Raw genomic sequence first — 12,901 nt, 5'->3', positions numbered from 1 at the left:
TCCTCAAACTATGTATGGCCTGCGGGCCAGATGCAGCAGCTGAGGACGATTATCCCCCTCACCCAGGGCTATGAAGTGTCTTTATTTAAAGGCCCACAAAACAAAGTTTTAGTTTTTACTATAATCCGGCCCTCCAACCGTCTGAGGGACTGTGAACTGCCCCCTATTTAAAAAGTTTGAGGACCCCTGGATGGGATCGATAAATATTTGATTGAGTTCACACCGAGAAAATACTAGTATTTTGGGCCCGATTAGCAGCCTTTTGTACTTTCAATGATCAGAAGATAAAAACTGAGACCCTCCTGCCGTGACTCGGATTCGAACCGAGGTTGCTGCGGCCACAACGCAGAGTACTAACCACTATACGATCACGGCTCGCCACAGAGGAGACAGTCCTCGGGCCTACAAAGAGAGTTTTTCACCACGATCTAAAGGAGCACTTAAAAGAAAGAGTTCCTATTCCTTCTTCAGGTGTCCCTGCTCTTTCCTTCTCTGATTTCTATCACGAGATCTTTTTCTAAAAAATCATGAATAAACGTTATGTTGTAAAAAATGACTTTTCTTCCTACGGTCCCCAACAGTCTACGAAAATCCCATGCACAGTACTGACTGGCTGCTAGACCACAACTCAAAGGGAATAATTAGGTCCTTGACTCACCTACTAATAGTTTCTCTCAGCGGCCCTTCATGGATTTCCTTCTGTTTTTCTCCTAGCAGCTCCTTTCTGGTTCAGATCTTGGGCTCCCTTCTAAAATTCCACCTATCAGCTCTCATCTTGGGCAGTCAGGGCTTGGGGATTTTAATCTCATGATAAATTTAGAATTCTTTTATTAAAAACTAACATGGTTCATGTGTCAGTTTCTCTCTTTTCCCTATTCCAGTACGTAGTAATATTTTAATTCTATGGGACTGATTAAGAAGAAAAAAAGGCTTCTCCAGTGACGTTGTGATTCGACCCGAATTAGAAAAATCCGACTTTCCCCAATGGAGTAAACAGAAACCCTTCTCATTTACCCCGTTCTCCCCGAATGAATGAATGACTGGTTACCACTCGAGGATAACACGCTTTGTCAGTGTTCTTCATACCTTTTGACTCATATATTTTCCCTTCCTAAAAGTTAAAAACATCTCCTGAAAGGAAAAAAACCAAACAAACAAAAACCCTAGTTTTATTAAATTTCTATTCCAACGTCTCATAGCAGACTGTAAATGATCCTATATTCTAGAAAAGTGCCGGCAATCTAGCTAAATTCCCGAGATTCATCACCAGATTAGTTCAACGTGGTACATTTTGTGCCACAGACTTCGGAAGCCAGTTTACTAAGTCTCAGAAGGGTTACGATGATGCTTGAGCGCTGGCCCAGTGTCCTGCACACAATATTGTCTCAATACTTGAGGTTGTGCTTTCCTTTTCTTGACTTTCTATCTTATTTGAAAACAGTATCAAGCAGCCTCTGTTCAGCTTTTAAAAAATAAAATAAAATACATCGCCTCTGTTTCTTTTCTGCAGGCGTCCAGGTAAGGCCTCCTCCCACACACCATACCTGGGCGGCTCTGCTCGATTTATTTATTTGGAAGGCGAGGTTTCTGAGTATAATTAGGGGTAGCTCTCTATCACTAGTTAGTGGGGACCGTTCTTCAGCTGAGAACTTTATACAGATCTTTCCTCTTCCCAAAGTTCTCTCTTAAGCCCTGAAACGACGTGAAAATAAAAGAACATTTTCAGGGAAGGTGAGGACAGAAAGTTAATTTAAGTTTAAAAAAAAAAAAAAAAGTAACTTGCGTTGGCCGGGAATCGAACCCGGGTCAACTGCTTGGAAGGCAGCTATGCTCACCACTATACCACCAACGCCTCGGTAGCTTTGAGGAATAATTCTATATTATAGTGAGTAATGTAGAAGCCTCGCGGTCCAGGTTCTGTAAGTATGCCAGTATTTATTTCAGAAGGTTCGGGAAAACGAGCTAAAAAAAACATAAGTAGAATCTTGAACCAATCCACTTTGCCCTTGTGATCAGTCATACTGGAATGGATACCCAGGAAAGCATTGTTCTCAGGGAGTCTTTAACCCTCTGGCGGGGTTGATGAGAGAAGGTGAAGATGGACCAAAAATTGGAGGGAGGGGTGTGACCTGTCGTTCAGTTGGATGGAGGCAGAGAAAATATATTTAAATAATTGGATTGCCAACAACTGCCCAGCCCTCTCAGTAGAATCTTGTCAAAATAACACAGACTAACCTCTGTGTTACTAATTGTGGATATTCCTCAACTTTACGTTTAAAGTAACACCATTCATTTCATTCATTCATTCATTTACAAAGCCTTCTGTGTTCAAAACTTGAAGGTTTCCTTTCATTCAATTATTCCATTTTCTCAGTTTAAAAAAAAATGCAATAAACCAGGCCTCTGATTTCATTGAAATAAGGAACTTCCTCTGCTAATTTATAATCTTATATTTGTGGAAATATGTATAGAAGAATTGCACATATTTTAACACATATTGGATTACTTTCGGTATAGGGGGAAAGGAGGGAAAATTTTGGAACACAAGATGTTGCAGGGGTGAATGTTGAAAATTATCCATGCACAGGTTTTGAAAATAAAAAGCTTTAATTTAAAAAAAAAATTATAATCTTAGTGAGGGGAGGGGAAAAATTTGGGAAGGGAAAGGTTACTAAAAAGTTAAGTGACTGACTTGCTCAGGTCACACATGTTTCAGAGGGTGGACTGACACCCAGATCTTCTTGATTTGAGAGGCAGAGTATCGACCAAGTCACTCCCCCCCTCTCCTCTTATATCGAATCAATTATCAAATCCTGCTGATACTACCTGGCAACATTTCTTCCTTTTGTCTCTCCTCTCTTTATAACAGCCATTTTTCTGAAACAGATCCCACAGATTACTGATTGGGAATACTGCAAATCACCCAATACATTTTCCTGATTCTATTTTTACTCCCATATTTAATCCATTATATGTAAGAACCTCAGACTATCTCCATCACCATCACCACTTTTGCTCCTCTATTCAAGCGGCAGCTTCTTGAACATTGATTCAGGATCACTGATTTTGTTAGCCCAAGCAAGTATTTTTTAAAACATTGTACACGAACTCTCCGAAGGGCAAACACCTTTGCTTTTGATATGGATTTCTTTCAGGAATACTGTCATTACCTCAGTGTCTGTTTTTTGGAGTTGGAAAAGACTATTCCCAGGAAATCTCTGACACAATGGAGAAGAAAATTGTGAGAAAGAAAATATAAATGTAATTTGAATACCAGACCTAAGCCAAGTATTTCTATTCCTGAAGGGAGAATGCTGGGTGCATGGAGACATTTCCCTACCCTGCTTCCTTGCCCCCATTCAGGTCCCCTTTACTGCACAGCTTAATGGACACAGTAGAGAAGGATGCCTTTGTCCAGACAACTGGGGGCAACTGAACCTCTTTTGGCTCTCATCAGGTGGAGCTGAAGGCTTTCAGTTCACCTCCTTGGCCACCCCCTCATTGATTGTTAACCAATCAGAATTGATTTCCATCCTCAGGTGAACTCCTTTTCCAAAGACTTTTTTTTTTTTTTGACTAGGTAAAAAAGGCTCATTTCTTTCTTACCTAGTTACTGGAGGTCACACAGAACTCTGAAAAAGAAACACTGAGGAAGACCCGACTTCATATTCAGTCTCACTTTTCATGTGTAAGATCACAGTCTGTATAACAAGGAGCTTTTGCTCCAATTGAATGAAGGGACCCAAGGGAAAGAATGGTCACACTTCACACAATCCCATTGCTTTTCTTAAGTAACTAACATTTGCAAATATTAAACATGTTTTTGCACCTCTGAACCTTCCCAAGATATCTTGGGGTTTACTAACTAGATTTCTTTTTTCAAGCATCACACCTCAAACCAAAACCAATCTGATTCTAATTGACCACCAATAGGTCCTAGGCCAAGTCCTACTTGGTCATTGTTTGGGTCCTGGTTGATTCAGATTGAATGTAAAGCCATCATTTCTACTTTGGCTGGAAACCCTGAGGGTCTTCCCCTCCCAGATTCATTCATTCATTTATTTATTTGGATTTTTGGGGGGAGTGGGGGGACTAGGTGGAAGAAGAGATTCTTTGCCTCCTTTGCTACCTAACTTTAATCGTTAAATGGGTTCAGCCTCAGTCAAACTGAAGCCTGTTGAAACCTTAGCTTAAAAAGGCCAGTCTCCATCCAAGGCCATCTCCAGTTGATCTGTATCTTGCCACTGGACTCAGCTCTGGAAGAGAAAGTGAGGCAGATGACCTTGCACAGTTCTCCCTCACTCAAATTCAATTCACTTGCATGTCATAGCATCACCATCCTGATGTCATGGCCCTCTTAGAGAACAAAGAACAACCAACAACAGTCTTTCTTACCTATGTTTAATCACTGGTTGCTCCAATCAAACTGAAACCTGTTAAAGACCTTAGCTTAAAGAGACCAACATCTCCCACTTCAAGAAACTGACCTATGTCTGGCCACCAGATGGTTCCAGAGAGAAAGTGAGGTTGCTGACTGCACAGCCCTCCCTCACTTAAATCCAACTCATTGTTCTTTTTTTTTTTTTTTAATTACAATTTCTTCTTTTTTATTTTTTTAATTTACAAAGCATATGCATAGGTAGTTTTTCCAACATTAACCCTTGCAAAACCTTTTGTTCCAAATTTTCCCCTCCTTCCCCTCACTCCTCCCCTAGGTGGCATGTTAAATATGTTAAAGTATCTGTTAAATCCAATATATGTATACCCATTCATAATTATCTTGCTGAACAAGAAAAATCAGAACAAGAAAGAAGGAAAAGAAAAACTGAGAAAGAAAACAAAGTGCAAGCAAATAATAACAAAAAGAGTGAGAAGGCTACATTGTGTTCTACACTGTTCCCACAGTTCTCTCTCTGGGTGTAGATGGCTCTCTTCATTACTGCACAAGTGGAACTGGTTTGAATCATCTCAACGTTGAAAAGAGCCACGTCCATCAGAACTGATCATGGTATAGTCTTCTTGTGGCGTGTACAGAACAATATCAACTCATTGTTCTTGAAGAGGACTAAGATATCAGGGAGGGCTGTTCTGATTGGGCCTCAGACACCTCATTTGGAGGTTAAGTCACTGGGGAGTCAGGATGTCTGGGAGCCATCCTGTGATCTCAAGAATTGTGTACTTAACCAGGAAGTAGAAATTGGGGTCATATTACACTTTCCCCAAGATCAGTACAGTTTGTCTATGATACAACTACTTGTCAACCCAAACATTCCCCCGGCTTATTCCCATTCCCCTCCATTCAAGCTACCAATTCCTTCCCGCTTTCCCCCTACTCCCTTCTTTGTCAGACATAGGCCTTTCAGGACATTCAGGATCAGGCACCAAAAGAAGTAACACCTCAGGTGTTATTAGGAAAATTGCATATATGTGCATGTACATAGTCCCAGCATATCCATGCCGCCTCCCCACTTTGTGTCTGTGGCAGATATCCCTTATAGGACAGGCAATGATCTGCAGCATTGATCAGGGATCAAGAGCCCAATATCTTCCTTTTCATATTGGGGGGGGGGGAGTAGAGTGAGTGGTACACATTTATAGTCATATGAAAAAACTTTCTAAATCATTACTCAGAGAAATGCAAATTAAGACAATTCTTTTTTTAAATTTTAATAAAGCTTTTTATTTACAAAACATATGGATGGGTATTTTTCAACATTGACCCTTGAAAAACTTTGTTCCAAAGTTCCCCCTCTTCCCCCCCCCCAAATTAAGACAAATCTAAGGTATCACTACTCACCTCTCAGATTGGCCAGATTGGCCAGGAAAAGATAATGATAAATGTGGGAGGAGATGTGTAAAAACTGAGACATTAATATGTTGTTAGTGGAGTTGTGAACTGATCCAACTATTCTGGAGAACAGATTGGAACTATGCCCAAAGGGCTATCACACCGTGCAGATCCTTTGATCTAGCAGTGTCTCTATTGAGCCTGTATCCTAAAGAGATCATAAAAAAGGAAAAGGACCCATGTGTGCAAAAATGTTTGGGGAAGCCCTTTTTGTAGTGGCAAGAAATTGGAAACTGAGTGGATGCCCATCAGTTGGAGAATGGCTGAATAAATTATGGTAGATAAATGTTATGGAATATTATTCTTCTATAGAAATGATCAGCAGGATGATTTCAGAGAGGCCTGGAAATGATGCTAACTGAAAGAGTAGAACTAGGAGAACATCATACATGGCAACAGCAAGACTATACATGATCAATTCTGATAGATATGGCTCTTTTCAACATCGAGATGATTCAGGTGAGTTCCAATGATCTTGTGATGAAGAGAGCCATCTGCACCCAGAAAAATGATTGTTAGGACTGAGTGTGGATTACAACATAGTATTTTCACCTTTTTTGGTTTGTTGTTTGTTTGCATTTTGTTTTCTCATATCTTTCCTTTTTAATCTGATTTTTCTTTTGCAGTATGATAATTGTAGAAATATGTATAGAAGAATTGCACATATTTAACATATATTGGATGTCAAGTAATCTAGGGGGAAAGGGGGAAATTTGGAACACAAGATTTTGCAAAGGTGAATGTTGAAAATTATGCATGTTTTGAAAATTAAAAGGTTTAATCAAAATAAATAAATGTTCAAAAAAAAAAAAAAAGAGTGAGTGGTACAAGGTAAGTTAGGTGTGGATGAATTTGTGACAAACCACAGAATTCATTATATTAGCTTTCCATTCAAACACATCTTTCTTCCAAACTTCTCCTATTACTATGGAGGGCATTACTCTCTCAAATTTACCTATCTAATCAATTGCTAAATCTGCCTCCACATCTATCCCATCTATTCCCTTCTTTCTGTTCACACTACCAGCAGCCCAGTTAAGCCCTTATCACCTCTTACCTGGACTAGTGTTATAGTCTTCTAACTGATCTCCCTGCATCAAGTGTCCCTCTTTCCCAATCTGCCCTTCACATAGTTGTCAAAAAATAATTTTCCTAAGTTCAGATCTGATCATGTTACTCCCCCTACTCAATAACCTCCAGTGGCTCTCCATTAATTCTGATAAAATCTCTCTTTCTTAATCTTTAAAAAATATTTTTTGAAATTTTCCCTCCCTCTTTATGTTGCCAAAAACTTGAGCATTTTCTGGTCTCAGAGTTTACTTTTGTCCCTTCCCTCTGCCTTGACTTTTCTTTCATGGGAGTGAATTATGTTTAATATAGACTTCAGTAAGAGCAGAAAAAATATTTTCCCTTCTCTTTTGACCAAACTGATACTGGCCTCTCTGCACTAAAAACATTTTGAGGAACAATCTCCACTAAAAGTTTCTTAAATAAAAGTCTCGTTTCTAAGATACATACAACTAGGTCACTTTCTTTTAAAGAGCCATTTCCCAAAATATTAATAAAAAATATTAACAGAAAATTCTCAAGGGAAGAAATCTAGAATATTAATGTCTATGTGAAAAAAATGCTCCAAATCACTAGTAATGAGAAGAAATGCAAATGAAAACAACTGTGAAATCACACCTCCCACTATCAGATTGGCAAAAATGACCAAAAAGATAAATGACCTGTTGAAGGGGCTGCAGGAAAATAGACACGCTAATGTACTCATAAGAAAAAAGCTATTTGTAACTATGCTATTTTTTAAAAAAGTTATTACCTTGTGCATATACTTTGATCCAGGAAATACCAATATCAGGCCTATACCTCCAAGGAGATCAAAGAGGAACAGAACGAATGTGTGTGTGTGTGTGGGGGGGGGGGGGGGGGGGGGGGGGGGGGGGGGGAGTGGCTCTTTTTATGGAGCCAAAAAAATAGAAACTAAAGGAGTACCTATTAATTGGAGAATGATTAAAAAAAAGCATGGTATATTAATATAAATGAAATACTATTTTGCTCTAAGAAACCACAGAGTGTGGCTTCAGAGAAAACTGGGAAGACCAGAACCGATACAAAATAAAGTAAGCCCAAACTAGGAGAACATTGTATATCCTATGATAACAGCATTGTAAAAATGAATAACTTAAGAACTCTGATTAAAGAAATGACAACCATGATTTCAGAGAACTAATAATGAAAACTGCTTCCCATCTCAAGAAAAGCAGGCGATAGACTAAATAGGTGGAAGAGATGTACATTTAGAACATAGGTAAGGATTTGTTTACTTGTTTTACATATTACAAAAGTTTTTTTTTTCCCTTTCTGTTTTTTCCAGTGGAGGTGCATAGGAGAAAAAAAGGTCTTGTTAAAAAATAAAATAAAATAAAAAATAATTTTAAAAATGAATGCTGCTTGAAGATGGCAATAGTTTTGTTTTACTTCATAACATTAGTGCAAAATTTTTTTTTTCCCTTTCTGTTTTTTCCAGGGGAGGTGCATAGGAGAAAAAAAGGTCTTGTTAAAAAATAAAATAAAATAAAAAATAATTTAAAAAATGAATGCTGCTTGAAGATGGCAATAGTTTTGTTTTACTTCATAACATTAGTGCTTACAGCATCATATCTAGCCTATAATAAAGGCTTAATTCTTGGCTGAGTATCTTTCTTTCTATTTTTTTTCCAGTGGGAGTGGAAAGGGGAGAAAATAAAGTCTTGTTGGTTAAAAAATAAAATAAAACTTAATTTTAAAAATGTGTGCTGCTTGCTTGAAGATGGCAATAGTCTTGCCTTACTTTGTGAAGTCAGTGCTTACAGCATCTCGTCTAGCCTATAGGCTCAATCCTTCAGGGAATATTTATTAAGTGCTTCCCATGGTCTGGGAAGGAAGACAGGATAAAAAAACAAAACAAACCAAAAACCAGCCCAGCCTTCACCCTTACATAGCTAACGATCTAAGCAGGAGACATAATACGCCAGCTGTTAAATCGGCACAAGTTTATTTGACGAGGAAAACAGCACTAACAAGGGGGGCATCCGCACAGAATTCCCACAGAGGGGAGGATCCCAAGGGACAATCCCGCCCATTCTAGGGCGCAGGCCGGCGCCTGTGAGGGGCTGAATGTCGTACCGAAGGGTAATGGCTACGGCCCCGCGGCTTCCTCCTTCAGTTCGGCGGGCTGGGAAGCAAGGCCTCTTGCCCTGCCTCGGGCAGACGGTCCCGAGCTTCTCCTCCGGCCGCGACCGCCCTCCTAACCCCAGAAGGAAGGAGGGGCCGGGACCGGGCGCGCTAGGGCGGTAGCCGGTCTCGGCTCGGAGGTTTGGGGCCATTTCCCGCCCCTCCCTGCGGCTGACTTCTCTGAGAGCGACGCTCGGGACAGTTTGGGGGGTCTCGGGGCTCAGCGCGAGGGAGAGAGCCCGGCGGGCTCCGTCTCCGCTCCCTGAGCGCCGGAAAGTCACCTAAAAAGGACCTTCCCTGACCGGGAATCGAACCCGGGCCGCGGCGGTGAGAGCGCCGAATCCTAACCACTAGACCACCAGGGAGCACGACCGCCGGCCCTCCGGTATCGCTCTGGTAGCACGAGGGCAGCAGCACTTCCTCGCTTCACTGTTGGATCCGCGTCTTTCCGTTCAGCCTCCCCAAAGCGCAGGTCTTGCTCCCAACTCGGAGCCCTTGGCGAGCCCTCTCCTCTCCAGAGCTCCGGGACTCCGAGAGGAAACTTGCTGCCCTGCCCAGTGACTCCTGAGCCCCCTAGGGCTCGGGCTGCCTGGGTGTCGGCAAGGCAGCCAGTCCCGCGTGGGTGGGGAGGCGGGGGAACTCTGGGCTGCGCGGGACAGGAGAAAATAGGCTCTTGGTGAACTTACGCAACATTGTAACATTGGGGTCGGGCATTTGCTTTGCATTTCCTTAGCCCGACGGGTTGCTTCCCTGGTGGGTTCCTTGGAGCTAGAAAGCGAGTTCCCTCCCTCCCGATTCCGAAAGCCGTCACGGGGCAGAACAACCCTTTGCACCCTCCTTTCTTTCCAGTCCCAGGGAAAATCTCCAGGTTTGGCTCATCCAGCACCTTCCAAAAGAGACCGACAGATTCCCTTCTAGAAGGGTACTCGATGCACAAAATAGATCGAGTACAGGGAAGTTACTTATTTCTTCTAACACACACACACAATTAGAACGAAGAGACTCAAGAGCACACTGGAAAACGTCTAAAACAAGGCTCCGTGATGCCTAACGCCTCATAGTCGCCCCTGAGGTTAATCCCTGAAGCAGGAATGCTAGGGTCCCTACAAGTGCTAAGTCAGTTACCTAACTTAGCAGGGTCCTCACCAGTTCTCTAGGTCACTAATGTACTTAGTGCTCACTCCAGTTCTACAAGATTCGCACCTTTAAGAGAGCTTCTATAGGTAGGAGCCTCGGCCAGGATTCAGTCCGGGACATTGAGAAGTCAGAAAAGAAGCAGCCACTCTCGAAGGCGGAGACAGATTCATTCCCGCTTCCACCTTTGTGCCGGCTGGAGGCTGAAGCCGGCAGAGGCAAAGGACTAGGGCAGGAGCTCTGAGAGAGAGAGAGAGGCCTCTACGAACGCTAACCGGGCCCAAGGAAGGACCTATCACTTCACCCACGAATTCTCTACTTTTTGAACTCTTGAGCTAAATTACACCACTAGAAACACTGAGCTCAAGACATGCATGTTCTAGTTGCTTGGATGTTGATTTACTGGGCCCGTGACGCCATGAGGTCCTCGAGATCAGGGGCTATTTTTTTTCCTTTCTTTTGGTTTAGCACAGTGCCTGGCACTCAGGAGGTGCTTAAAAAATGTCAATTGGTTGCCAACTATGTTAATAAAATTCATAATAGAAAATTTCCCGTGGTATGAAGATACCAACTATACTTTGCAGGTATTTCTCACTTTTCAGGCTCATTGCCTCTACACGTAGATAATATGGGGGTGATCAATCATTCTACCAATGACATCACCAATTTCTCATGTAAATCTTTTACACATACTAAGTACTTAACATTTTTTAATGAGTTAAAAATATTTTTATATGTTCAAATGAGTTTGGAGGAAGAAACACCCCTCATCAGTGTCCCATCCAACATTTTTATGCAGGTGAAGGGCTAAAATGAAATTTACAGTCGTGGGGCAGGTATGAGAAATATTACCAAGGAGTTAAAATGAACAAGAAGCGCCGAACTGTTTTCTTGTGTATTTTATTCCACACCCCGGCTATAGACGGATATTTTCATTAACTAGTGGAAGTAAGAAAGGCAAGATATTCAGCAAATTCTCTACTTACCGCAAAATTTCAAATCAGAAGAGACAATTAGAGACAACTTGTATTCTTTTCTCCATCAATAAATGAGAGCTTCTTCCTCAGATTTCCCCGGAGAGGATTGTCTCCCCCTCGTGGCCATTTGTAAATGGCGGCCAAAAATATAAACAAACAAAAACCACTAGTGTTTGCCTAGATGGGACTGAGTTTCAATCGTGGGTTCTGCTTGGGGGCTACACTGCTTTTTCAAATACCTAATTATCTTCTTATTCTCCATAATCATCCTTGTCTCTGCAAATAACCTATTCTATTTGATCAGGAAACAAAATCTGATTCCCCTCTTTTGGGTCTGGATTCCCCTCCTCAGAATATGAACTTGATCCATGTGAACCCAGAGCTGAAGGCTCCCAGAGGGAGCCAATATGCCACTGCGTCATGAAGATTCTACATAAGGATCATTTGAAGAAACTGAGGGGATACTTAACCTTGAGAAGAGACTTGAAAGAAAAATACTAGTCTTCAAGTGTTTAAAAGGTTTTCAAATGGAAAAGATTGGACTCGTTCTGCTTATTCTAAACGCAGAAGTACAGTAAAAATGAAGGTGGGGTAGCTTTCAGCTTGGTGTAAAGAAAAACTTCCTAACATTTAGTTGTTTAAAAAAAAAATGGACTGCCTCGGGAAGCAGTTTGTTACTCTGGACTGGGAGGTCCCTTTTATCAGAGACTAAAAGGAGAAGGGAATGGGGGCTGTGGTCAGGCGCTTCAAGAGCTCAAGTAGGGGAAAAGAGGGAATTAATGTCAAGTTGCATCCATTTTCTCAATAAAAGATGAGGTCTTTTATTGGAGGTCTTCAGGGGGATGGCCTCCAAGGGCCCAGATCCTTTTTTACTCCGAGATGCTGAGATTTTTCTGGAGTCCTTGTCTAGTTGCTGGTTTCTCCATCATCTCTCACTTTCTGCACCATCCACATTGCACTAGACACAAACTAGAATCTGCAGATCTAAGGAGAATCTCCTAAGGAGAAGCAAGTTACCAGAAGTCATTTTCTCTCCTCCAGCCTGCCGGCTTTGGCGTCTCAGAGAGATGAGCTATTCTTTGTTATGTTTTGTTAAAGACAGGAAAGATTAGGTGGCTGTCCAAGTATTAATAAGTAGCTCCCTCTCTGGCCATTTGTGTGTTGGGTTCTCTCTCCCTGTAGTCAGTCACTTTTACTCTCTTTGGGCTATTTCTTTCATGGGGGAGATGTGACTTTGTCTTCAACCAACTCATGATCTTCCCATGACCCCCAAAGTGAAAAACTGCGATCAAAGGATTATGCTCCCTTAAATCCCTAAAAATGGAAAGGGTTCCGGTGAGACAATGCAGGTGGACAGCTTTTCACTTCATTTGTCCAAGTTTCAGTACAGTTCAGATCATCTAAAGTTGGCCAGTACAGTAAGCTCTTTCCCCCATTACTCATATAGTTGATGATTTCAGATGTAATATATGCATGAAAAATTCCTAAAGATCATTTTTTCTTTTTCAATTTATTAGTACAACTATCACATTTCTAATCCACTATTCACTCAAAGAATGAAAAGGCACGATAAAGCCTGATAACAAGTATGCATAATCCATCAAAACAAATTCTCACATTGGCCATGTTAAAAAAAAAAAAAAAGTATGCATGGGGTGGGGGGAAAGGAGGGGGGAAATAAAGCTAGGTGGTACAATGGACAAAGCACCAGCCCTAACTTCAAATC

General features: G+C 41.4%; 3 non-coding genes across 3 annotated transcripts; all 3 read right to left on the bottom strand.

The window, feature by feature from the left end:
- Window positions 1-303: 303 nt before the first annotated feature.
- TRNAH-GUG lies at window positions 304-375 on the bottom strand. Its single transcript has one exon. It is a non-coding gene; the product is annotated as a tRNA-His (tRNA).
- Window positions 376-1,780: 1,405 nt separating this feature from the next.
- Window positions 1,781-1,852, bottom strand: TRNAG-UCC. The gene has a single exon. It is a non-coding gene; the product is annotated as a tRNA-Gly (tRNA).
- A 7,505-nt stretch (window positions 1,853-9,357) lies between these two features.
- On the bottom strand, window positions 9,358-9,429 carry TRNAE-CUC. Its single transcript has one exon. It is a non-coding gene; the product is annotated as a tRNA-Glu (tRNA).
- Between the last annotated feature and the right edge of the window lie 3,472 nt (window positions 9,430-12,901).

Source organism: Sarcophilus harrisii, chromosome 4 (assembly GCF_902635505.1).
Source record: "Sarcophilus harrisii chromosome 4, mSarHar1.11, whole genome shotgun sequence".
In the NCBI taxonomy this organism is placed as follows: domain Eukaryota; kingdom Metazoa; phylum Chordata; class Mammalia; order Dasyuromorphia; family Dasyuridae; genus Sarcophilus; species Sarcophilus harrisii.
Note: the sequence above shows the minus strand (reverse complement) of the source record. Positions and strands in the feature narration are given on the sequence as shown.